Source organism: Zingiber officinale, chromosome 4A, assembly GCF_018446385.1.
Source record: "Zingiber officinale cultivar Zhangliang chromosome 4A, Zo_v1.1, whole genome shotgun sequence".
NCBI classification, from domain to species: Eukaryota; Viridiplantae; Streptophyta; class Magnoliopsida; order Zingiberales; family Zingiberaceae; genus Zingiber; species Zingiber officinale.
In genome coordinates this window covers 110,453,401-110,479,742 of record NC_055992.1, presented here as the reverse complement: position 1 = coordinate 110,479,742, position 26,342 = coordinate 110,453,401, and positions in this window count along the sequence as shown.

Below are 26,342 nucleotides of genomic sequence, written 5' to 3'. Positions count from 1 at the left end.
AGAAATAGAAAGATTGAAAAAATCTAATGGTTCAAATATTCCTACTTTTAGAAATTTAAATTGGTATTATAGATTTCATCAAAGTCAAATTAGAAATATATCAAAAATCTATATACCCAGGAAATACTTGGTTAATCCTGTAGGTAGGAACCTTTACTGGATTCCAAAAACCTGTTTAACTTAAAATTAAAGTCAGACTTAGCATTTTCAGCAAGGAAATTAAACAACTAATTTCTTTATGAGGCTTTGTCTAAGGAAGTGGTTGTTGCTCCAATAACCAAGAAGGCCTAGTGTCTCACCATGACCTGGAAGCCAACTATCGAAATGAAAAGTTTAATTGACTAACTGAAAAAGCATTAATTTAAATTACTTAATGCGTTAAAAGAGTTATTCAATTTGTGTTAGAAAATATTTAAAAACTTTCTAACTTAACTTAGAAATTCTTTATTATCTTAGAAATTTTCATGAAAATTGACTTAGAATTTTTTTAAAGTTAACTTAGATTTTTTTTAACATTGCCTTATCATTTTTTAAAAAAAAAAATTTGACTAAGAATTGTTTCTTATGAATATTCACTTAGAATTTTTTTTAAAAAAAAAATTAGAAAATTTTTTTGGGAATGCTGAGATAAGTTTTAAACTTAAATTTTTTTTTTAACACTTATGATTGTTCTTATCTGAAAAATATTTTTTTCAAACGAAAAATTCTGAATAGTGTCTTTACTAAATATTTCACACTTAAAAGTTCTTGTCTGAATTTACCTTAGACTTGTTTATAACCCCAATTTTTATGTGATCAAAGGGGGAGAAGTATGTTAAGTCTAGGGGGAAGTACTATAATTTTTCAATTGAAAAATATTTGGACTTATTTTAATATAAATTGTTTTTATTGCATATGGTTACCCTAACTTAATTTGGGTTGCTCACATCAAAAAGGGGGAGATTGTTGGAACCCCAAGGTGTTTTGATGTGATCAAACAAGCTAAGTTAGGTCCTGCGTTTGTTTAACCCTTGTGTCTAAGTGTGCAGGAGCTTAGGAACACAGGAAGTCGAGCGGAAGACGCGGCTAGCGAGAAGGACGGCACGGGAGAGAGCCGACGGGCTCGGTGCGTCTGAGGGACGAGGTGTCCGCGGAAGAGTACACCGGTGGACGAGAAGAGCTCGAGGGACGAGAAACCGGGAAGGAAGGCTACTCGAGGAGAAGGCCGGAACATGGGTTCGGGTGAGCCCCATTCCGGATGGCCGAGATCACCCAAGCTAGTGGAGCCGGAACAGAAGACCCGGACCGAGACGAGCTGAACCGAAGCGGAGCGACCAGACGGAAAAAGTCAACCAGAGTTGACTTTTGGGGTCCGGGGCCCCCGGAACCATCCGGGGCGCCTGGAATGAGGTTTTTGACCAGATCGAGTCAAACTCGATCTGAACGTTGGGGGATAAAGTTTTATCCCCCTAGGGCGCCCGGAATCCTTCCAGGCGCCCCGACCAAGGCTATAAATATAGCCTTGGTCCAGAAGCAAATCAATTAATCAGAACGACGAACTTGTAATCAACTTCTGTGTGCTTTACTTTTCTTCTTGTACGTTCAACGCTGTAAGAGGCTACTCCGCCCAGAGGAGAATCAGAGAGTGCGCTTACATTCCTTGGATTAGCAATCCCCTGATTGCAAACCAAGTAAAACTCTGGTGTCTGTTTTTCTTTACTTAGTCTCTTTTATTTATTTATTACAAGTGTTCATTATATAGTTGAAATCCGAGAAAGGTTCGTGTTTTAATTTGTAGGGCAATTCACCCCTCCCCTCTTGCCGGCCTCCAAAGGGACCAACAGTATCAAGTACTTCATCGTCATCTTACTTCCTCTGGTATCATTCATCGAGTCTCATGTCCCCACACTCTTGAACAAAATGGATCCACCGAGAGAAAACATCATCAGGTGGTTGAAACTGCCTTAGCTCTTCTTAATCATGGCTCAGTTCCACTTAAATTTTGGGATGATGTTGTTCAAACCGCTATCTACCTTGTCAATCATTTACCCACTCCACTACTTCAAAATAAGTATCCCTCGGAAAGACTTTATATTTGTCTTCTAGATTACTCCTTCTTTCGTATCTTTGGTTGCGCATGTTATCCTTAGCTATGACCTTACTCTAAACACAAGTTAAACCCTTGCTCTTTACAATGTGTTTTCCTTGGTTATAGTAGTTTACATCATGGGTACCGTTACCTCCATATTTCAATCGATCGGATATATATTTCTCAACATGTTACTTTTGATGAATCTCTATTTCCATTTGCAGTTGCTACCTCAAATCCTCCTTTAGATAATCGAGGCAGCTATCTAATATCACCAAGTAATATACTAGAAGTCCCACATATTGATTCATCAGGACATATTGGAAGTATAAGGGGGAATGATTGTTGAACCCCGTGGTTGTTTTGATGTGATCAACCAAGTTAGTTTAGGTCCTACTTGTTATTTGATGCTTGTGTCTAAGTGTGCAGGAACTTAGGAGTACAGGAAGTCGAGCGGAAAACGCAGCTAGCGAGAAGGACGGCACAGGAAGGGAGCTGGCGGACTCGGTGCGTTTGAAGGATGAGAGAGCTGCGGAAGAGTACTCCGGTGGACGAGAAGAACGTGCGCGGCGTTCGAGGGACAAGAAGCCGAGATGGAAGCCTGCTCGAGGAAAAGACTGGAAGATGAGTTCGGGTGAGCCCTATTTTGGATAGCGGAGATCACCCAAGCAAACGGAGCTGGAGCGGAAAAGACCCGGACCGAGGCGAGCTGAAAATGGAGCAGAAGGCCCGGACCAAAAAGTCAGACCTGAGCTGACTTTCATGTTCGGGTGCCCCGACCTCCGGGCGCCCGGAATAGCCCAGGGCGCTCGGAGTTGGATTTTGACCAGATCAAGTCAAAACTCGATCTGAACGTTGGGAGATAAAATTTTATCCCCCCAGGGCACCCCGACCAAGGCTATAAATAAAGCCTTGGTCCAAATCTTTTTATGAATTCAAGCAATCAACTATGTATTCATTTCTAGTAATAGTTCTGAGCTTTTAGTGTGTAAAAGGTTTCTCCGCCTTCAGAGACGGAGATCGTTAGTGTGCTTTTCATCGTCTTGGATTAACAACCATCTTGGTTGTAACCAAGTCAACTTCTGGTCTTCTCTAATTATTTTCATCTTATTACTTTATTATTATTGCTATTTATTTTGAGTTGAAAGTCTTGAGGAGGGTATCTTTAATTTTGCAGGCAATTCACCCCCTCTTGCCGGCCCCCGCTGCGCCAACAATGGTATCTTGGGTCCTGCTCCATCTCCACAAGTTTCTGTAGACTCAGTTGTTGGGACCGAAAAGTAGCTAGAGGGGGGGTGAATAGCTCTTCGCGTGCTCGTTGCTCGGCGTTGCTTGTTTCTTCAAGGATGCGCAGCAGAAATACAAAGAAACAAATACAAACACGCTAACACTTGGATTTTACTTGGTATCCACCTCCAAGGGAGGTGACTAATCCAAGGATCAACATAACGCACGCACCCTCCACTAATGAAACTCTCCTTTATGGTAACTACCAAGGGCGGAGAAGCCCTACAAGACTCAATACAAGAAGAAGAAAGGGTAGTAAAGAAATACAAGCTTACAAGCTTACAATGAGTGCACATACCCTAACCCTAGTTTCTTCTTCTTGCTTTGATCCGCCTCTTGACTTGGAAGAGCCTCCAAGAACCTTCAAGAACTGGCAATCTCAAGCTTGAGAAGAGTTGTGGAGGAGCTGGTGAAGATCTGAAATGAATCTGTGAAGAGATACCGCAGCCATCGCACGCCTGCAGCTCAAATATGACGCAACGGTCGGATCCCGATCGATTCGAATGCTCCCAATCGATCGGGGAGGCTTTGGATCGATCCATGGATCGATCCAGAGCGCCTCTGTGCTCTGGAGAAAACGCCTGGATCGATCCACGGATCGATCCAGCGCTTATCGCGCGAACCAGCAGCGTCTCAATCGATCCATGGATCGATTGGGACCTCTGGATCGATCCACTGATCGATCCAGAGGCTATCTGTTCGCTGGGAAAGGCCTGGATCGATCCACTGATCGATCCAGCTCTTGGTTTTTGGCCAAAACCAAGTCCTAAGCCTCTCAAACCAACATCCGGTCAACCTTGACCTATTGGTACATCATGCCTAGCATCTGGTCACTCCTTTGACCTGCTAGGACTTCCCACCAAGTGTCTGGTCAATCCCTTTGACCCACTTGGTCTTTTCTCTTTGTGCCAAGTATCCGGTCACTCCCTTGACCTACTTGGACTTCCCAACACCAGATGTCCGATCTGGATTTTCCCTTGCCTGGCTTCACTCACCAGGACTTCCATTCTGCCTAGCTTCACTCACTAGGACTTTCACCTGGCTTCACTCACCAGGATTTCCATTCTGCCTAGCTTCACTCACTAGGACTTTCACCTGGCTTCACTCACCAGGATTTCCATTCTGCCTAGCTTCACTCACTAGGACTTTCACCTGGCTTCACTCACCAGGATTTTCATACTGCCTAGCTTCACTCACTAGGACTTTCACCTGGCTTCACTCACCAGGATTTCCATCTGCCTAGCTTCACTCACTAGGACTTCCACTCTGCCTAGCTTCACTCACTAGGACTTTCACTCTGCCTAGCTTCACTCACTAGGACTTTCACCTGCCTAACATCCCAGTTAGGACTTCCCAGTCAAGTATCCGGTCAACCTTGACCTACTTGACTCTTCTTCAATCAACCTTGCATTGTCAAACATCGAAACTCAAACCAAGACTCAAGCTTGGTCAACCAGGTCAACCTTGACCTGAGGGATGTTGCACCAACAATCTCCCCCTTTTTGATGTTTGACAATACCAACACTATCACTTACAATACCATATGTAAGTTAGGCTAATCCCATAGCCTAAATCTTCTTCATGCCACTAGGTAATGAATACATAAGTTAAGCCCTTCATTCTCCCCCTAAGAGAGCAAACTCCCTCTAGGTAATGAAAGCCTAACTTACTCCCTTTCATTCTCCCCCTATTGGCACACATCAAATCATGCCCCATTTTTGGGCACACATCAACAAATTCACTTGTTGAAAACTCTCCCCCTGAAGAGTTGCTCATCGTTGGTCACAACTTCACTCGTTGTGATCAACACGATAATGAAGGTCCCATACCCTTCATTATCCTTAACCCTACATTCTCCCCCAATGTAGGCAAATGCCCATCCTTGAGCATTATCCACTTGAAACCACTCCCCATTAAGGTTCAAACGCTCATCCTTGAGCATGTTCTTAACGGAAGGTTAACCACCATCCAAGGTAAAAAAAAAAATAATTTTCATGTCTTTAAAGAGTCCCTCCCCCTAAAGACATGGTGGTAACTTCTGTCATTGCACCAACAATGACTTGGAATCCCTAAAACTTTAGGAAACCCAAATTTTAGAAGTTTTGAGGTTGAAATATTCAGAATTTGAACCAAACCTCAACCTAAACTTCAACATAGCCTTCCTTAACCAATCCATCATTGTTTTCCACATAAAAACACCCTTTTATGTATACAAATGTACTTTGAGGGGTTAAGAATGGTTACCTAGACTAAAATAGGTTCGGAATGCTGAAATTAGGCTTTCCCAGCCAAAATCAGCAACTTGGATCGATTGGAGTTGGGTTCCAATCGATTGAACCTTTCTGAATCGATCCACTGATCGATTCAGAATTCCTGGATCGATCGGCTGATCGATCCAGCGAGCTTCTGCTCGCGGGAGACTTGCCTTCTGAATCGATTCACGGATCGATTCAGGCCCTCCAATCGATCCATGGATCGATCGGAGCTCTGATAGTAGCTGAATTTCAAAATCAGCCAACTTCAGAAACCCCTAGAAAATTCTACAAAAATCCAAAAATCATGAAATTTCGTGTAGGCATTATTTAGGGCATATACTATCAAGGAAAAATAGTTTTCTATGAAAATACTTCATATTTTCAAAGATTGACACAAACTTGAAAACTTGAAAAAACTTTAGTGTTTTCTTCAAGATTGTGTCTAACTATTCAATGGTGATTACTATCAAAAGATAGCCTTCACCAAGGTTTTCCAAAATCATTTTGAAAACAATTTCACAACCAATATCCCACCATGTTCCTTGGGCTTAATGCACATGACTTGTACATTAGCTTTCCCAATGATGGGAAAACACATAACTATGTGTTTTGATGAACTTAAAACTCAAAGAAATGCACTAAATCAATATGTTGAGTTTTGTTCATCATCCTAACATCTCACTTGTATCTATTGTGCACAAAACACATACAAGTTATCTTATAGGTCTTTGTGAGATGTAAATTTTGGTTTTACCCTAATCTAGGGATCATGCATATCTATCTAGGCATTTTGTGGATATTGAACATCCACTTAGGATGTTACTTGTTAATACCACTTGTTGACAACACTTGTTGATAAATGCCATTTGTCCTTGCTTTTAAGGAATTAAACATAATGCATGATAATGTTATGGCATACATCAAAATGAAATAGCTTTCAAAAGAAAGATTCCTATAACTACATGATGTATGAATGTCATGACATGGTATTTTTGGATTTTTCATAATAAAACATGAAAAAAAATACAACATGATGTCATGGCATATAATGGGCAAACAATCATGGCAAGGTTTAGCATAAATAAAATATACCTAGATTACCTTTCTAAGTATCCTTAACCACTTAGCTAACTCAAAATATACCACTTGTTTTAACTTAAAACGTTAAACCTAGATTGCCCTAAATGCTTCAAAGAAATGCCAAAACCTAAATTGACATTTCTATTTCTCTTGATTTGTTTATGCCACTTAAAAATTAAGCATATCCTCAAATGTTGGCATATTCCATTTTTCCTCAAGAGTAATCACATAAATCAAGGCCCGGATTGCCTTAAATTTCTAAGAGAATACCAAAATCCCAACTTGGTATTTCTTTAGGTTTTCCCAATTTATGCCATTTTAAGATAAAATCAATTTTTTTTTCACCATTAGGCATATTTTACTCTTTCAAAGAGTAAATAATAATTCCATTTCATTTTCAAAGGTTAACAAAAACCTTGAAAATGCTCCTTGAGTGTCAATTTCCTCAAAGTTGGGTTAACTACCCTTCTTCTTAGAGTTGACACTCTCTAACCCATCTATGGGGTAGTGAAGATGCTCCTAGGAACCCAAAACCTATTGGTGCTCCTTGGATGCTCTAGGTATTCACTAGGGATAACTTCCCTAGATACCTTCCTAATGACCTTGTTGGGCTTCTTAGAAGCCTTGGTCACATTTTCTAGGTCAACTCTAGGGGTAACCTCCCTTGTGACCTTGTTAGTGACTTTCTTAGACTTCTTAGAAGTCTTAGTCACATTTTTCGCAAAAATACTCTTAGGGATAACTTCCCTAGTATTCTTGGCTTGACCACTGGACCTAGGGTTTGTTCCATAACTATATGGAACTGTATGGTACGAGGGCACATCCTTCTTAGCCTTTGGTTTGTATCCCAACCCTCTATGGCCATTGGATGGCTTTGATTTTCCTAGCCCTAGGTATTTCTCATTTTGCCCTTGTAGGATATTTTCCATCCTCTTTAGGGTCTTTTCCATTTTATCAAGTCTTGACCTCAAGACTTGATTTTCTATCATTAAATCCTTAGGTTTTGGTCCATGAGCATTTTTGTTCTTGGGCATGTATCGATTATCCTTAGTGTTCCCGCCCAAGTGTCTATCTACGTTCCTAACCTTAGGTTGGGTAGTCTTGGCATGTAGGGCGACATGCTTTTCCTTAATGCCCTCATGCTTTCTATTTTTATGGCAAATTGCATTAAAATGATAAAAATTAGAACTATCATGCTTTTTACCATAACGTAAAGGGGTAGGCTCAATAAATGTTACCTTCTTCTTTACCTTGGAGGCTCCCCCTTGACTAGTGCCTCCTTGAGCCTTGACCATCTTCTTCCCCTTGGGGCATTGACTTCGGTAATGCCCTTTTTGTTGACACAAGAAGCACACAATGTGCTCCTTGCTCTTCTTTGTCCCGGGGGTGGTCTCCTTGGGCTTCTCCTTGCCCTTTTGTGTCACTTGACCCTTCTTCTTGGCCAAGTTGGGACACTTGCTCTTGTAGTGCCCACTTTCCCTACACTCAAAACATATTATATGATTTTTATTTTTAATTGAAACATTTTTACCTTCTTGTGTAGGGATGACACTTGCTCCTCCATTTGATATTTCTTGAATTTTGGAGGTGGCACCATCTTCTTCTTCTTCACTTGACCCGGATGTGGAGGCCTCTTCTTGCTCCGGGTTCATTGATCTACACTCCCCCTCAATCCTAGAGGTGGAGGCTTCATCATCTTGTACATTGAACAAGGAGTATGCTCCCTCCTTGTTCTCTTCATTGCACTCCCTTGAAAATGAAGCTTCTTCTTGGACTTCTTCTTCGGAGGTTGAGCATCTCTCAACCTCGGAGTCCTCCTCTTGGTCTTGCTCCAAAGAGTCACCCTCTCTGGATTCTTCTTGCTCTTGTACAGTGGAGGGGATCTCTTCATGAAGCTTGACCAATTTACTCCATAATTCCTTTGCATCTTCAAATTCGCCAATTTTGCAAAGGATGGTGCTTGGCAATAAATTGACCAAAAGCTTGGTCACATTGTCATTTGCCTCGCACCTTTGGACTTGCTCTTGGCTCCACTTGCTCCTCTTGAGAACTTTGCCCTTTGAATTTGTTGGAGTCTTGAAGCCTTCCATAAGAGCAAACCATTGCTCTATCTCCATCATAAGAAAATTTTCGATTCTTGATTTCCAAGAATCGAAGCTCGTGGAAGTATATGGTGGAGCCACCCTCATGTCGAATCCGAGCCCATCTCGGAATTCCATTGTAGAAGTTGAGCTTTTGAATTTCTTTGACTTTGACAATTTTGCTTCAACTTTTTCACCCTCTAGCTCTTCTTGTTATGCTTGACCCTTCCGGCGATGATTCCGGTGAAGAGCGGTCTTGCTCTGATACCACTTGTTGGGACCGAAAAGTAGCTAGAGGGGGGGGGGGGGGGGAATAGCTCTTCGCGTGCTCGTTGCTCGGCGTTGCTTGTTTCTTCAAGGATGCGCAGCGGAAATACAAAGAAACAAATACAAACACGCTAACACTTGGATTTTACTTGGTATCCACCTCCAAGGGAGGTGACTAATCCAAGGATCCACACAACGCACGCACCCTCCACTAATGAAACTCTCCTTTATGGTAACTACCAAGGGCGGAGAAGCCCTACAAGACTCAATACAAGAAGAAGAAAGGGTAGTAAAGAAATACAAGCTTACAAGCTTACAATGAGTGCACAAACCCTAACCCTAGTTTCTTCTTCTTGCTTTGATCCGCCTCTTGACTTGGAAGAGCCTCCAAGAACCTTCAAGAACTGGCGATCTCGAGCTTGAGAAGAGTTGTGGAGGAGCTGGTGAAGATCTGAAATGAATCTGTGAAGAGATACCGCAGCCATCGCACGCTTGCAGCTCAAATACGACGCAACGGTCGGATCCCGATCGATTCGAATGCTCCCAATCGATCGGGGAGGCTTTGGATCGATCCAGAGCGCCTCTGTGCTCTGGAGAAAACGCCTGGATCGATCCACGGATCGATCCAGCGCTTATCGCGCGAACCAGCAGCGTCTCAATCGATCCATGGATCGATTGGGACCTCTGGATCGATCCACTGATCGATCCAGAGGCTATCTGTTCGCTGGGAAAGGCCTGGATTGATCCACTGATCGATCCAGCTCTTGGTTTTTGCCCAAAACCAAGTCCTAAGCCTCTCAAACCAACATCCGGTCAACCTTGACCTATTGGTACATCATGCCTAGCATCTGGTCACTCCTTTGACCTGCTAGGACTTCTCACCAAGTGTCTGGTCAATCCCTTTGACCCACTTGGTCTTTTCTCTTTGTGCCAAGTATCCGGTCACTCCCTTGACCTACTTGGACTTCCCAACACCAGATGTCCGATCTGGATTTTCCCTTGCCTGGCTTCACTCACCAGGACTTCCATTCTGCCTAGCTTCACTCACTAGGACTTTCACCTAGCTTCACTCACCAGGATTTCCATTCTGCCTAGCTTCACTCACTAGGACTTTCACCTAGCTTCACTCACCAGGATTTTCATACTGCCTAGCTTCACTCACTAGGACTTTCACCTGGCTTCACTCACCAGGATTTCCATCCTAGCTTCACTCACTAGGACTTCCACTCTGCCTAGCTTCACTCACTAGGACTTTCACTCTGCCTAGCTTCACTCACTAGGACTTTCACCTGCCTAACATCCCAGTTAGGACTTCCCAGTCAAGTATCCGGTCAACCTTGACCTACTTGACTCTTCTTCAATCAACCTTGCATTGTCAAACATCGAAACTCAAACCAAGACTCAAGCTTGGTCAACCAGGTCAACCTTGACCTGAGGGATGTTGCACCAACATCAGTGGCTAATGGTAATCCACTCTCTAGTTCTGATTCTCATTCGTTTGACCACTCATCTCCGAGTAGCTCTAATGATGATATTCCTCTAAGCGATATTTACGCACGATGTCAACAAGTTTCCACTCGTTATCCTCTTCCATGTGCTCTCAATGCTTCTTCAAATTTTGTTGAACCTTTTAGTTTTACACAGGCAATCAAAGATCCAAATTAGCGTGCTGCGATGGCTAAAGAATTTGATGTTCTTCTTTGTAATTAATGCAACCTGCAGCTTAGTTTCTTATACCCCATCTATGAATATTGTGGGCTCTAAATGGATTTACTGAATTAAGTATCATGCAGATGGTTCTATTTAACATTACAAAGCTCACCTTGTTGCTAAAGGCTTTAATCAATAGCTAGGTATTGACTTCAATGATACTTTTAGTCCGATCCAATCATCAAAATTACAACTATCAGATTGCTACTATATATAGCTGTTAGCTTTAATTAGCCAATATGCTAATTAGATGTTTCTAATGTTTTCCTTCATGGACACCTTGAAGAAATTGTTTATATGGAGCAACCTCCTGGATTCATCCACCCATAACTTTCAACACGTGTGTCAACTTCAGAAGTCTATATATGGTCTTCGACAAGCACCTCGAGCATGGTTTCATCGTCTATCTATCTGCCTTCATACTCAGGGATTTTCTGGCTCAAAAATAAACTCTTCCCTATTCTACAAATGTAATGCGGGATTTTCAATATTTGTTCTGATTTATGCGGATGATATATTAATAACTAGTAGTGATCAAAATGACATTACTAATTTACTATATCTTCTCCGTCAGGAGTTTCCTATTCGGGATCTTGGCAATGCTCATTTTTTCCTTGGCATAGAGTTTCTCTCACATTCTGAAGGTTGTCTTCTCTCTCAGAGAAAATACTTTATTGGACTCCTACAACGAGCTAAAATGGATGGTGCATGTCCTATCTCCACACCAATCATCGAGGGTGGTTTCACTACACCTTCATCATCCTCTTTAATGTCTAACCCTTAAATATACCAGAGCATTGTTGGTGTCCTACAATATGTCACAATTACACGACCCAATATTACTTTTGTTGTGAATCGTGTCTGTCAATTTATGCATGCTCCTATTGAATATCATTGGGAAGGTGTTAAGAGAATTCTTCGATATCTCAAAAACAATATTCTACATGGTCTTCTTTTATATTGTCAGTATTCATGAGAGTTGATTGTCTACAGTGGTGCAGATTGGGCTGGATCTCCCGAAGATAGACGTTCTACTAGTGGATATGCTATATTTCTTGGGTGAAATCATATTTCCTAGATTTCAAAGAAGCAACCTATAGTCTCTCGTTCAAGTACTGAAGCTGAATATAAAGCTATTGCTAACGCAATGTCAGAAATTATTTGGCTACAATCTCTTCTTTCGGAATTACACTTTTTCCCAACTGCTACGCCTAAAATCTGGTGTGATAATATTGGAGCAACTTATCTTGCAGCAAATCCTGTTTTTAATGCTTGTACCAAGCGTATAGAGATTAATTTTTATTTTGTTCGCGAGCGTCTAGCGACTCGAGAACTTTCGGTTTCTTACATCTCTATGGAAGATCAAATTGCTGATATATTTACTAAGTCATTATCTAGACAACGTTTCACCAAGTTAGCATTCAAACTCAATGTTCAGGCACTCCCGTTGACTTTGTCGGGGGGTAATGATAATAATGAAAATAATCTCTAATTGATTTCAATCAATTGAGATTTATTATATTTGACATCACAATAAAGATCAACATGAATCAAATAGGAAAAATAATATTTTTAAGTTTATTATATTACTATGTTTATAACTATTACGATTGTATGTCTTTTTTAATCTTTCCATTATTGTTTTGGAAAACTTGTATAAATAAGTCTATTGATTTTAGTAATAAGATAATCAAAAAAAAAAATTATGTTATTTTTTCCTCTATCTATTGTTTTTCAACAATAATCAGTTGATGCAATTACTACGATTATGGGACAATATCAACTCAAGAAAAATTGGATTGGCGATCCTTGCTCCCAAAGCATATGCTTGGGATGGTTTGAGCTGTAGCTACAATTCCAACTCGACGAATATTGAGAAAGTGTAAGTTTCCAGCATAAAGATTAATAGAATTTAAAGTTGCAGAAAACATGTTAAAAAATTCTTAAACATTCATCTAACGAACTAACATATCTTGCAGTAACCTGTCGTCTAATGCACTGATTGGTGTCATTTCCGATCATTTTGGCATGTTCACACAAATCGAATATTTGTGAGTGCTATCTTTATTCAAGTGGTTGGGTTAAGTTATCCACTGTTTCAGAGATAACTCCACTTATTTACAATCTAGCAATGCTTACAAAAGTAATTTTGTGTTTAAGGAACTTGTCATACAACAACCTCACCGGAAAAATTCCTGAAATTTTAGGAACTTTGTCATCGCTCTGGGTATCGTGAGTATCAACAACCAATACATGTTTTCATGTTTGGCTAAAGAAGAACTGACAGCCAAACTTCGGTGTCAATCTTTAGATATTTGATAGACAATAACCTTAGTGGACCAGTTCCTGATTCTTTGCTTCAAAAGTCACAGAATGAATCCCTGATACTGATGTATATATTCTCTAATGTGATTTTGATGCTCTAAAGGTTATGACTACTTTGATCATTCTCAATTTCTAACTATTTGAACTTCTCTTTGTTTGGTTCTATAAACGGCTAGTCTTGAAGGCAATCCAAATCTAACTTGTACCAACGGAACTCCATGTAAACTGACTGTGGATATTGGAAAGACAAAGAAAATTCCAATTCTTGTTATTATGATTATTATTTGTGTAGTTCTGGTTGCAGTGTTCTTGTTTGTATCCTTTTTTGTCTGGCGAAGAAAGGAAAAATCAAAGGGTAATACTTCTTTGCGGAAGTCATTGACTTATATTTGCTAAATTTCAGCCTACAAAATCTAAAATTCAGCTCATTGCCATATTTAAATTGAAATGATCTTCAAGGTGGTCCTTTAAAACCGAAGACGCGACCATTCACATACCAGGAATTAAAGAAAATAACCAATAACTTTGAAATTTTTATTGGCAAAGGTGAGTTTGGCAATGTTATAAGAATCTTTACTGGTTATATCTCCATCGGTTGATTCATCAAGTTCTACGAACAAATTTCTCCTTCCGCAAATGTGGCTACTTGCGTCGGAATCAAGATACCATGTACTCTCATTCTCATCTTGATCATTTTTGCAAGCTAAAGCAAAGTAGGGCCCAAATCTTCTTTTGCATCATTGCTCTCTGCAAAATTATTTGTCTCCTCCATATTATTTCTACATTCCCAAGAATAGTGGCCAAGACGATGACAAGTAAAACACTCAACTTCAGATTTGTCATACCTCATTTGATGGCCTCCACGACTTCTACCTCTTCCACGACTTCTTCTTTGATTGAAGTTTTGACTCCTCTCATTATTATATGAGGTGTTTTTGTCACCTCGTCCACCTCTTCCATGACCACGACCTCGACCTTGGCCCTGCCCTCGAGATCCTCCACGTTCGCGGCCTCTTTGGGATGTGCCTTGGTTTGTGTCCTTCAATGATAGATTTGCTTTCAAAGCTTGTTCAACCGATTATTGAACCGGTTTTATCAATCTTTCTTCGTATGCTTGTAAAGATCCATCAAGTTCATCAACGGTCATGGTGTCTAGATCTTTAGACTCTTCGATGGCAACCACGATATAATTAAATTTTGGATCCAAAGATCTCAAAATTTTTCCAACAATTCAATCATCTTTCATATCATCTCCATATCTTTTCAATTGATTTGTAATAGCCAATACTCTTGAGAAATAATCTGAAATGGATTCGGAATCCTTCATGCATAGAGATTCAAACTCTCCTCTCAATGTTTGGAGACATACCTTATTCACTTTATCAACACCTTTAAATGAAGCTTGAAGAGTTTCCCATGCTTGCTTAGAAGTAGTTGTCGCAGCAACTTTCTTGAACATCTTTTCATCCAAACTTTGATGGATGAGGGTAAGCGCCTTTTGGTCCTTCTTCTTGGCGGATGCCACATTTTCATCAACGTCATTCTCCACAGGATCTCATGCTTCATATGATCCAAGCAAAGCCTTCATTCTTATGCACCAATTATCATAATTTTCCTTGGTGAAAGATGGAACAACAAATGGGGTTCCATTCGACATTTTCCTTCAAACTTTGTCTCCAAACACAAATGGTGGCTCTGATACCACTTTGCTAGTAGATGAATAGCATAAAAAAAAAAAATGAAAAACACTATAACACTCAAGATGGGAGGAAACTACTTCTTCTTATTTTCTTCATATCTAAATTGCTGAATACATAGGGTATTTATAGGGAGTACCCAACATATATCTACATAAATACATGAACCAATATTAAATGATGTACATGCATCATCCAAAGAACCATTCATGAATCCTCCAATATTCATGCACATAATATTAAATAACTTTAATTCTGATTTATATTTTCAACAGACAATGTGTACCGTGGTTTCTTGAATAATAGCACTCCAGTTGCAGTCAAGACATGTTTCCAATCATCAAGACAGGGAACTAAACATTTTTTTGCTGAGGTACCTATTCAATCTTATTTATTATAAAAATAAACAAACGACACTTCCTTGCTTTTTGACTTCAACTTTACTAGAAATCCCTAGAGATTGTAATTTACTATTCTGGTCTTTCATGCAAGTTCAACATTTGATAAGGATTCATCACAAGTATCTAGTTTTTATTCATGGTTACTGTATGGAAGGGAAGTTTATGGCACTTGTCTAGGAGTACATGGCCAATGGAAACTTAAAAGATCACATCATAGGTTCGAACTATGTACATTGTTCTCCAGTATTCTTAGTCCATCTCACTGACATCCATCTAACGAGTGTTCCTATATTCACTCTCAATAGGTAAAACTGTTAGCGACGTTACATCGAATTGGAAAAAACGCCTACAAATTGCCATTGAATCCGCGCGAGGTTTGATACGTGCATTTACATATTTTCTTACAGATTCATATTTTTAGATGTTCGTAGTTCTCTTCATTCAAATGTAGGATTAGAGTACTTGCATCATGGCTGCACACCGCCGTTGGTGCATAGAGATGTGAAGTCTGCAAACATCCTCTTGAAAGAAAAAAACTTGATTATAAATGGGAATTTAGTTCTACATTGGGAGTTTCAAGGTATTTTAGTTGGTTTATATTGATTCTTATGTATTGATGATGTGAACAAATACATGGGGAGAGACTCGCTCTCTCACATGTAGGTGCACGTGCGCATGGGAGTGCAAATCAAGTCATCTCAACAAATAAGTATGACCACGACATCGAAAATGGTTGGCACCCAAGGATGTGTTGATCCGAAGTATTGTTCTACCTTAGAATATAGCAAGAAGAGTGATGTATTTAACTTCGAGGTGGTCATCCAGGAGCTCATCACTGGTCAACCTCCAGTTCTGAAAGGTGTGCCAGATGAAATGGTTTTTATAGTTGAACGAGTGGAAGAAAAGCTCAAGAGAGGGAACATTGAGGCTATAATAGATTCAAGGCTACAAAACATTTACGATATCAATTCCATTTAGCCAACTGTCGAGCTAGCACTTCAATGCACAACTTGTTAGAGTGTATACTAAAAGCCTAGATTTTTGTAAATATTTATTTTGAAATAAAAAATCACATTGGGCAAATGTCTACATTTATATGCTAAGTTGTAGTAATTCAAATAATTTATATTGTAGATAACATAGTGTGTGGTGTCACATACAGAAGATCATGTTATCAATTCTTATAAATTATAAACAGTAGCTCACGACTAAGATGGAAATGAACAAACCATTGGAATAGTTGTAGTGTAATTTTGTATTAGTTTATCTTAACTATAAAATTACACTAGTACACTCTGAGTGTATTGAGCAGAACCATTTAAGGTAAGTTCTTTTTATACTGACTGCATAAAAGAACAAGACCTTTGTTATTATGGAAATGTGTACTCTTAATCATGATATAATAACAAGCACATATACTCAATATTCATTTCTTTAATTTATCAAACGATGCGATTTAGTTCAATAAATCAATAGGCCCGATAAGTTGGGAAATGATATTATTTATATGGTGTGTTGTTGATTATAGAATGAAACTGTGTCCTAGTAATCTAGGTTGATAATGTCACCAAGAAGAGCTCATAAGGATTGTCATGTAAACTCTGCAGGTGGACTTAGTCTAACATGACGATAATGTTGAGTGGTACTACTCTTGGAGCTAGATATTAATTAAGTTAGTTGTCAGTAACTCATTTAATTAGTGGGCATTCGATATCTTAAACACAGGGAGATTAACACACTCATGATAAGAAGGAGTCCATATAGTAATATGGGATTGGTGCGGTAGTTCAATAATAACTCTTTAGTGGAATGAGATATTATTGATGAACTCGAGTTGCGTGTTCGGGGCGAACACGAGAAACTCAAGTTCATCAGGAGACCAAAACCAATTCCTTCTCCCGGTCCCTGTCGTAGCCTCTTATTTATAAAGTGTTATACCCACCCATACCCACCTTCTTACCCACCTTAAGGTGGCAGACCAAGCCTATCTTGGAGCCCAAGCTAGGGTCGGCTAAACCAAGTTGAGATGGTTTAAAGAGGTGGTCGGCCCTAGCTTGAACCCAAGCTTGGCGTGGCCGGCCACAATAAATTAAAAGGATTTTATTTTTTAATATCTTTCTTATGTGGAAGCCATGGTTTTAAAAGAGAATTTAAAATTTAAATCTTTCCTTTTATAGCTTTCTACAAAAGATTAAGAGAAAGGTTTGATATCTTTCTTTATTTGTAGTTAAAAGGAAGGTTTTAATTTTTGATAAAACTTTCCTTTTTTGTAACCATCCTCATGATTTTAAAAGAGAGTTTTAAAATTATAAATCTTTCCTTTTATAGCTTTCTACAAAAAATTACGAGAAAAATTTGATATCTTTCCTTATTTGTAATTAAAAGGAAGATTTTAATTTTAGAGAAAACTTTTCTTTTTGTAAATCATCTACATGTTTTAATAGAGAGATTTTAATTTATAAAAGTTTCCTTTTATAACCAAAGGGAATTTTTTTAAAAGAGAAATTTTTATTTTAAAAATTTCCGGAAACAAATTAGAAAGTTTTAATTTTTGTTTAAAACTTTCCTTGTGTGGAGGATGTTGAGGTGGTCGACCAAATAGAAACAAGAAAGGAAATTTTTATTAAATTTTCCTTTCATTGGCAAAGAGGATAAGGAAGGTTTTATTTAAATTTTCCTTATTTGCCAAGACCAAGGAATATAAAAGAGAGGGTAGAGATGCCTCACCTCATAACAATCTATCTTCTATTCCTCTCTCTTTTCTTCCTTGGTGTGGCCAGCCCTCTTCCTTCCCTTCTCTTCTTCTTGTGTCCGAACCTCATCTTCACTTGGAGTTCTTGTGGTGGCTGGATCTTGCTTGGAGAAGAAGGAGAGAAAGGAGGCTTTGTTTCTAGCATCCCTTGGAGCTTGGTGATGGTGGCCGAATCTCATCTTCTCTTGAAGTTTTTGTGGTGGCCGAAATTTGCTTGGAGAAGAAGAAAGCTTGGGTGGGTTCTCGTCTCGGTAGATCATCGCTCACATGATGTCCGAGATAAGAGAGGAATACGGTAGAAGATCGTGAGGTCTATAAGCTATAAAAGGTATAACTAGTTATTAGTTTCCGCATCATAACTAGTTCATCCTTTTATTTAGATCTTGAAATACCAAACACAAGAGGCTAATGAATCTATGTTATCGAATTTATGTTTTCAATTTTATGTTTCTTTTGTTTTTCAAATTTGTGATTCGAGTGTTCTTTTTGATTAAACCTAGGGTTACTATAAGGAAATTAAATATTAAATTTCGTTGAAATGCTTTGTCTAGGAAGTGGTGGATGCTCCCATACCCAAGAAGGTCTAGTGCCTCGCCATGTTTAACCTAGAAGCCAATCTTTGAAATTAATATTTAATTGAATTTGTAACATGGGTGGATTTGGATCAATAATGTTTGCGATCCAAGTCTAAACCACTAAGAACAAATAAGTTGAATTTAGAATCAATAATGTTAAGTTCCGTTTGTGATTCCAAATTTAATTTCTAACCATTGGAGAGCTTCTCTTCAAGGCAATTCTTGGCCATGGGATCCATACCAAGACGCTCAAGATTATGTTCTGGCCGGAGAAATGTTGGACCCCGTGGTAGTTTTGATGTGATCAACCAAGTTGGTTAGGTCCTTCTGTGTTTGATCCCTGTGTCTGAGTGTGTAGGAGCTTAGGAACACAGGAAGTCGAGCGGAAGACGCAGCTAGCGAGAAGGACGGCACAGGAAGGGAGCAGACGGGCTCGGTGCGCCCGAAGGACGAGAGAGCTGTGGAAGAGTACTCCGGTGGGCGTGAAGAGCGTGTGCGGCATTCGAGGGATGTTAAGCCGGGACGGAAGGCTGCTCGAGGAAGGCCGGAAATTGGGTTCGGGTGATCCCTATTTCGGTTGACCACAATCACCCAAAAGATCGGAGCATCGGAAGTCGCAACAAGCTGGAAACGAAGTCAAAGGAGCTGAGTTGCCAGCTTTGAGGCGCCTCCAACCTGACTGGAGACGCCTCCAGCTTGAAGGCGCCTTCAACCAGGTTGGAGGCGCCTTCAACCAGTCAAAGTGACCGTTCTACGCGCGGATAAAGTTTTATCCGCTGACTCCCATGGAGGCGCCTTGGACCCTCGTTGGAGGCGCCTTGGAGCCTCGGGATAGGATTTCCAGGACCTATATAAAGGCCCCTGGAGCTAGGAATTCTACAACAACTCAAGCATTCAATCTGTAGTGTTTCCTAGCAATAGTTCTGAGCTTTTGAAAATGTAAAAGGCTTCTCCGCCTTCAGCAAAGGAGAGTTTCTTTTAGTGCGCTTCTACTGCCCTGGATTAACAACCTCCTTGGTTGTAACCAGGTTAATTCTTCTGTGTCTTTCTTTTACTATTTTATTATTTTGTTAACTATTGCACTAACTGAGTTGAAAGTACGAGGAGGGTATAGTTTAATTTTTGTTTTCAGCAATTCACCCCCCTCTCGCCGGCACTCCGCTGCACCAACAAGTGGTATCAGAGCAAGACCGCTCAGAAGGACTAACCGCCGACTGACGCACAACGATCAAAACAATGGCTGGCGCGAACATCCATCCCCCGAAGTTCGACGGAGACTTCGCCACATGGAAGCGCAAAATGGAGGTATTTTTTAAAACGGATTTTGATATTCTTATTACAATGAAATATGGTTTTGCAGCGCCGGAAGACAAAGAAGAAAACACATGGAGCAAGAAGGAGCAAGCCGATTTCATCACCAACGGAAAGGCAAAGTTCCACCTGCTCAGTGTGTTGCCACCACAAGAAGTAAATCGGATCGGAAGCTACGACTCAGCGAAAGATCTCTGGGAAAAATTCCTGGAGCTACACGAAGGTACTTCCGAAGCGAAGCTAGCGAAGCTAGCGAAGCGTGACATCCTCCGGAACCAGTTAACGAACCTCCGGATGAACCAAGGCGAGAAGGTAGCGCAACTCCAAGCGAGAATCAAGGAGCTGATAACGCAACTAACGAACCTTGGAGAAGAGGTAACCAACCGGGATTCCATCCGATACGCGCTTAATGCCTTCCCGAGAACTCCAGAGTGGGCCTCCTTAGTAGATGCGTATTACATCTCTAAGGATCTCGAGGTAAGTACTTTAGAACAATTATTTTCCACTTTTGAACTTCACGAATCTTGAGTTTCAGAACCCAACGGAGCAGAGAAAACAAGTCAGAACATTGCCTTAAAGGCAAAGATGAACAGTTCTGACTCCGAAGCCTCAGTCGACGAATCCGAAGTGGCACTACTGGTAAGACGCTTCAATAAGTTTTTTAGTACTAACAAATTTAAATCGCAGAGGCATCATCGAAAGAAGAGGATGGTTCGCTGTTACAACTGCAACGAAGAGTGGCACATCAAAGATGACTACACAAAACTAAAGAGAAAGGAGAAAGAAAGGGAAAAGCCAAAATACAAGAAGCCAGAAACCTCCAAACACAAGAACCTAAAGGCAACATGGGATGATTCGTCATCCTCCGAATCGGAAGTCGAAGAATTCTCGGGACTAGCATTGATGGCCAACCATCAGCAAGAAGAAACGTCCAGCTCAGAAATGAGCATCGACGAAGGGGGAGGAATGTCGGAAGAAAGCAGCAGTGAAGGGGGAGCGTCACCTGATCAGGTAAGTAAGGTACGCAATCTAACCCCATCTCAGTCATTTCGATTTATTAAATCGCTTTCTAAAGATTTATTTGAATTAGAAAAAGAAAATAAAGAATTAAAAATAAAATTAGAAAAAGCATGTCCACTTGAAATGTACGATAGTATGAAATCAGAAAATAAAAATTTAAAATTAGAAATTGAAAAATTGAAAAATGATGCATGCTTAAAGAAATTTCCAAATTCAAAAATTAAAGTTTATGGAAAATTGAACTGGTACATTAGAAATCATCAGGGTCAACTTAGAAGAATATCCAAAAATTATGTACCCCCTAAGTATCTGAATAACCCTGTAGGTAGGAACCTCTATTAGGTTCCAAAATCTGTGCTTAATTAATTTTTCAAAAATTAAACATTGAAATTCTTTATGGAAGCTTTGACTAAGGAAGTGGTTGTTGCTCCAATAACCAAGAAGGCCTAGTGCCTCGCCACGACCTGGAAGCTAAAATATTGAAAGAAAATGTTTAATTAACTTTCTGAAAAAGCATTAAACAAAAATTAAATAATGCTTTGAAAGTTTATCAAATATTTGTTAAAATTCCTTAAATTTTTTTTTAAAAAAAATTTAACTTAATTTTTTTTGGTTAGAAATTTTCTTCTAGAAAATTCTAAAAAAAATCATTCACTTGACTTAAAAATTTTTTTTTTGGAACATTTGAACATTTACTTAGGATTTTTTATTTTTAACTTAGCAATTTTTATTCAAAAATTCATTTTTTAACTTAGAAAATTTTCAAAAACTTCAATCTTACTTGAAAATTCTTAACACCCCATTTTTGCGGTGATCAAAGGGGGAGAGAAAAGTACAAGTTTAGGGGGAGTTAGAAAAAATTTAAAATTTAAAATTCTTTTTCTATTTTTTGTTGCAATTTTACTAATTGCAAAAATTATACTTAACTTGTTAGTTTAGTAATTTTTTCTTTAAAATTACTGTTTATGTCTATTTTTAACCCTAACTTGAACTTGGGTTGATGCACATCAAAAAGGGGGAGATTGTTGGACTCCGTGGTAGTTTTGATGTGATCAACCAAGTTGGTTAGGTCCTGCTGTGTTTGATCCCTGTGTTTGAGTGTGCAGGAGCTTATGAACACAGGAAGTCGAGAGGAAGACGCAGCTAGCGAGAAGGACGGCACAGGAAGGGAGCCGACGGGCTCAGTGCGTCCGAAGGACGAGAGAGCTGTGGAAGAGTACTCCGGTGGGCGTGAAGAGCGTGCGCGGCGTTCGAGGGATGTTAAGCCGGGACGGAAGGTTGCTCGAGGAAGGCAGGAAATTGGGTTCGGGTGAGCCCTATTTCGGTTGGCCACAATCACCCAAAAGATCGGAGCATCGGAAGTCGCAACAAGCTGGAAACGAAGTCAAAGGAGCTGAGTTGCCAGCTTGGAGGCGCCTCCAACCTGACTGGAGGCGCCTCCAGCTTGAAGGCGCCTTCAACCAGGTTGAAGGCGCCTTCAACCAGGTTGGAGGCGCCTTCAACCAGTCAAAGTGACCGTTCTGCGCGCGGATAAAGTTTTATCCGCTGACTCCCATGGAGGCGCGTTGGACCCTCGTTGGAGGCGCCTTGGAGCCTCGGGATAGGATTTCCAGGACCTATATAAAGGCCCCTGGAGCTAGGAATTCTACAACAACTCAAGCATTCAATCTGTAGTGTTTCCTATCAATAGTTCTGGGCTTTTGAAAGTGTAAAAGGCTTCTCCGCCTTCAGCAAAGGAGAGTTTTTTTTAGTGCGCTTCTACTGCCCTGGATTAACAACCTCCTTGGTTGTAACCAGGTTAATTCTTCTGTGTCTTTCTTTTACTGTTTTATTATTTTGTTAACTATTGCACTAACTGAGTTGAAAGTACGAGGAGGGTATAGTTTAATTTTTGTTTTCAGCAATTCACCCCCCTCTTGTCGGCACTCCGCTGCACCAACAAGAAACATTTACAGAAAAAATATACTGGCCAATTAAATGTGGCACAGTACATTTTCCTTTTCCATAGAACACAATAGATTGTTAGGAATGGTTCAGGACTTGTACAAAATTTTTGTACAAGGAAACCGGTACGATATTCCCAGTAGCAACCAACACAGCTGACGTTCCCAGTGAGAGGCCAACCATGAGTGAGATCATAGCTGAGCTGAAGGAGAGCTTGAGATAGACCTGACCATGGTTCGAAACCGTCAGTTCAACGGTTCTAGGCAGTTCGACCCTTAACCTTAACCGCCGAAGACGGTTACTGTTCACGATTCGGAACTGTCGGTTCACAGTTCGGTTCACGGTTCACCATGATTCAATATTATGATATTAAAAATATTATAAATTTAAAATTAAAATTTATTGTAAAAAAAGGGTTTGCGCTTATTTAAATTGCCTACGTATCCCCTTAGGCCTTAGGGTATAGGGGAATCAAAGCTCACGTAGTTCTTTGCATTTTTATCCTTTACATGCCACTCACTTCCGTTTCCCATTCCTATTGTATTTGTTCCTTCAGTATCAAAATCTTCAACTTCGTCATCTGAAAGTGACATTTCTTAGATTTTTTGTCTCTGCTTTGATCCAATCGTCTAGTAATGCTTGGGCTTCCAATGAGTTGGGAGACAAAGTTGATCGTCATTCATCTAATATGTTACCATCAGCACTGGACGTCTGCTCACTGGACAAGTTAAAATTTCTTTGGCGATCACGGAGAAGACGGGAAAGTTTTGAGCCTTCTGTGATCACCACTTTAAGATATTGAAATTTTCACTATCTGCTTCATTAAATTCAAAAGAAGTTGTAAAATAATTCTCAAGTTCCTATGTGGAACTTGAGGATTCTCGTGGACGTTTTGTCCGTTCTTTTAATAAAAGTTGTGCTTTTGTAAGTTTTAAATTACTACTAGTAGTTTATTGTATTTTATAAATATTAATTTGTGTTCCGTATTTTACATAATATTAATTATAAATATCATATAAATAAATTCTAACATTATATATAATATTAACTGGGAAGAATATTTAATTGAAATTAAAGCATCATAATATAAAGTTAACATTTATTGTAAAACTTTTAATTTAAATCTAGGATCTAAAGCAAATGCAATTAAATAAATTTCAGGAATAAAATAAAAATATTTTTCCATTTAGTTTTCATACTTAAAATGTAAAGAGATAAAAATTCATTATTAATATGTTCATTTAAAACTAATACTATATTAGAAAAATTTTCTAAAACTAATTGAGCGGGATAATAAACACCGAAAAGTTGTTAGGTTGCATCATTAAATACTTTTAAAATTTCACAAATATCACTACAAATATTTTATTGTTGTGAAAACAAATATATATTAGTATTAGTATTTTGTGCAAAAAATAAACATAATAATTCTTTATATTGAAATGAATCTTGTAATAATTAGTATGTTGAATTCCAATGTGTTAGTATATCACGTGAAAATTTTTTAGGTTTCATTGCATTAGTTTTACAAAACCTATCCCATTGTTTTATTATATATGGATGAGACTATAAATAAGAAATTATAATTCTAACTGGTTTAATATAACTTTTGAACACATAAATATAAAATATGGCATACACAACAAATGTGAAAAAATAAACCGCCAATAATAGGTTGACAAACAAATTTTAGATCATCTATACAAGCGGTATTGGAACTAGCATTATTTAATGATATTGAAAATATTTTATGAGTTAAGCCATATTCTTCTAAAATTAAACATAATAATTGTACAATATTATGAGCATTATGTAATTCATCAAAAACTTTATAAGTTAACAATCTTTTTTCGAGATTCCAAGAGTTATCGATCCAATGGCAAGTCACACCCATATACGAATGTGTTTGCCAATGATCACTTCAAATATCGGAACATAAAGAGACTTTATTATCTAATTTACTAAATTCATTAATTAAATTCTTTTTTCCTTATTTTACTAATTTTTTAATTGTACGAGCTAGTAAGTGTAGTCCTAGGAACACGTTTAACACATGGATTAAGATATTCCTTACAAAAATCTTTAAATGTGTATTTAGATCCAAAACTAAAAGAAAGATGTTCTACGGAAATAAATTTAGCTAATGATTCTCTTAATTTATTATCCGAATATAAAAATAAATCAGAATCAGTACTACTGCTAGTTGAAGAAAATCTTGATAATTGTGTTTGAGAACGGTCGAGTCCATATTCTGCCGGGTGCTTTGTTTCTATATATCGTTTCAACGACCCATAGCCGCCGCCGACTTGAAATTTGTAGGAAGCATTGCAGTGCTTACATTTTGCACGCATTTCTCCCGAGGGAAGAGTGACATTCTTAAAATATTTACTGAAAATAGAAAACTTTAGAGGAGAAAGTTCCTGAACCTTAGAAGTAACTGCATCGGTACTTCCTTGTGTTTCGGGTGTAGGATTTGGAAGATACTCGATCTCATCATCGGTGGATTGAATTTTGGGGTCCTCCTCCCGCGGATTCATTATTTCCTTTCCCTTCCAAACTCGGGATGATGCACCTCCGCGGCCTTCTTCCATTGTAATTGAAAATTAGAAACGAAAGCGTGTAGAGAATACGAAATTAAGATTAAGAGTAGAGAAGATGTGTGTGAAAATGATGAAATGAACTCTCTATTTATAGAGTTTTGATAGTAACGGACACTAAATCATAGTCATTGATCAAAAAACGATCAAATGATCTTAACCGTTAAAAAAATACTCAAAAAAACCACCCACCCTCCCTCAACGGCTAGGAACCGGCGGTTCAAACCCTTTAAAAAAAAACAAAACAAATTAGTTGAACCGACGGTTAATCAGCGGTCCACCGATTTTGCACCAAAGGAACCAGAACCGGCCCGACAACTTGCCGGGCCGATTCCTGTACCAGGTTATGGGCCGGGTCCGGGCCAGACCCGGCCCGGAGTCGGGTCTAGCTTGAGACTGCAGATGTATCATGAAAGGACCATTAATTTTGAGAGATAATGATAGCCGCCTCCAGACCACAACTAATGAAATAGGCAAAAGTCCTGTTCTCGAAATAGAAGAATTTTCATCTCCGTCGGCAAGATAAGACTTCTCTAAGTCATCGTCCTTGGTTAAGATCAAGAACTTTTATGGATTAAGAATATGGTTTAGTTGGAGAGTTCTATATTTGTAAGTTATCAGTCTTTTCAGTAGGTTGTAATTTCCCAATGAACTTTGATTACTCGAACAAGGTTTGTTAGGAATGTCCAGAAGCACTTTAATACCATGTAGACTTCTCCAAACTACGTAGTTTGTTTACACATGTGTGTCCAGTAGTGTGAAGTTTGAAACAAATTTGCTAATGAAATTGTCTTGAAAACAGTATATATCACTTTGGATTATATATAATTATGTATCATATCGTTAGCAGCTTGTGATGAGTTGTTGAGGGATCCATATATATAGCCGATTAAGGCAGCTGGATTGTTGTTGTTGTATCATTAGCAGCTTGTGATCCGAGTCGTTATGCAAAAAGTTTGCAATTACTAATTG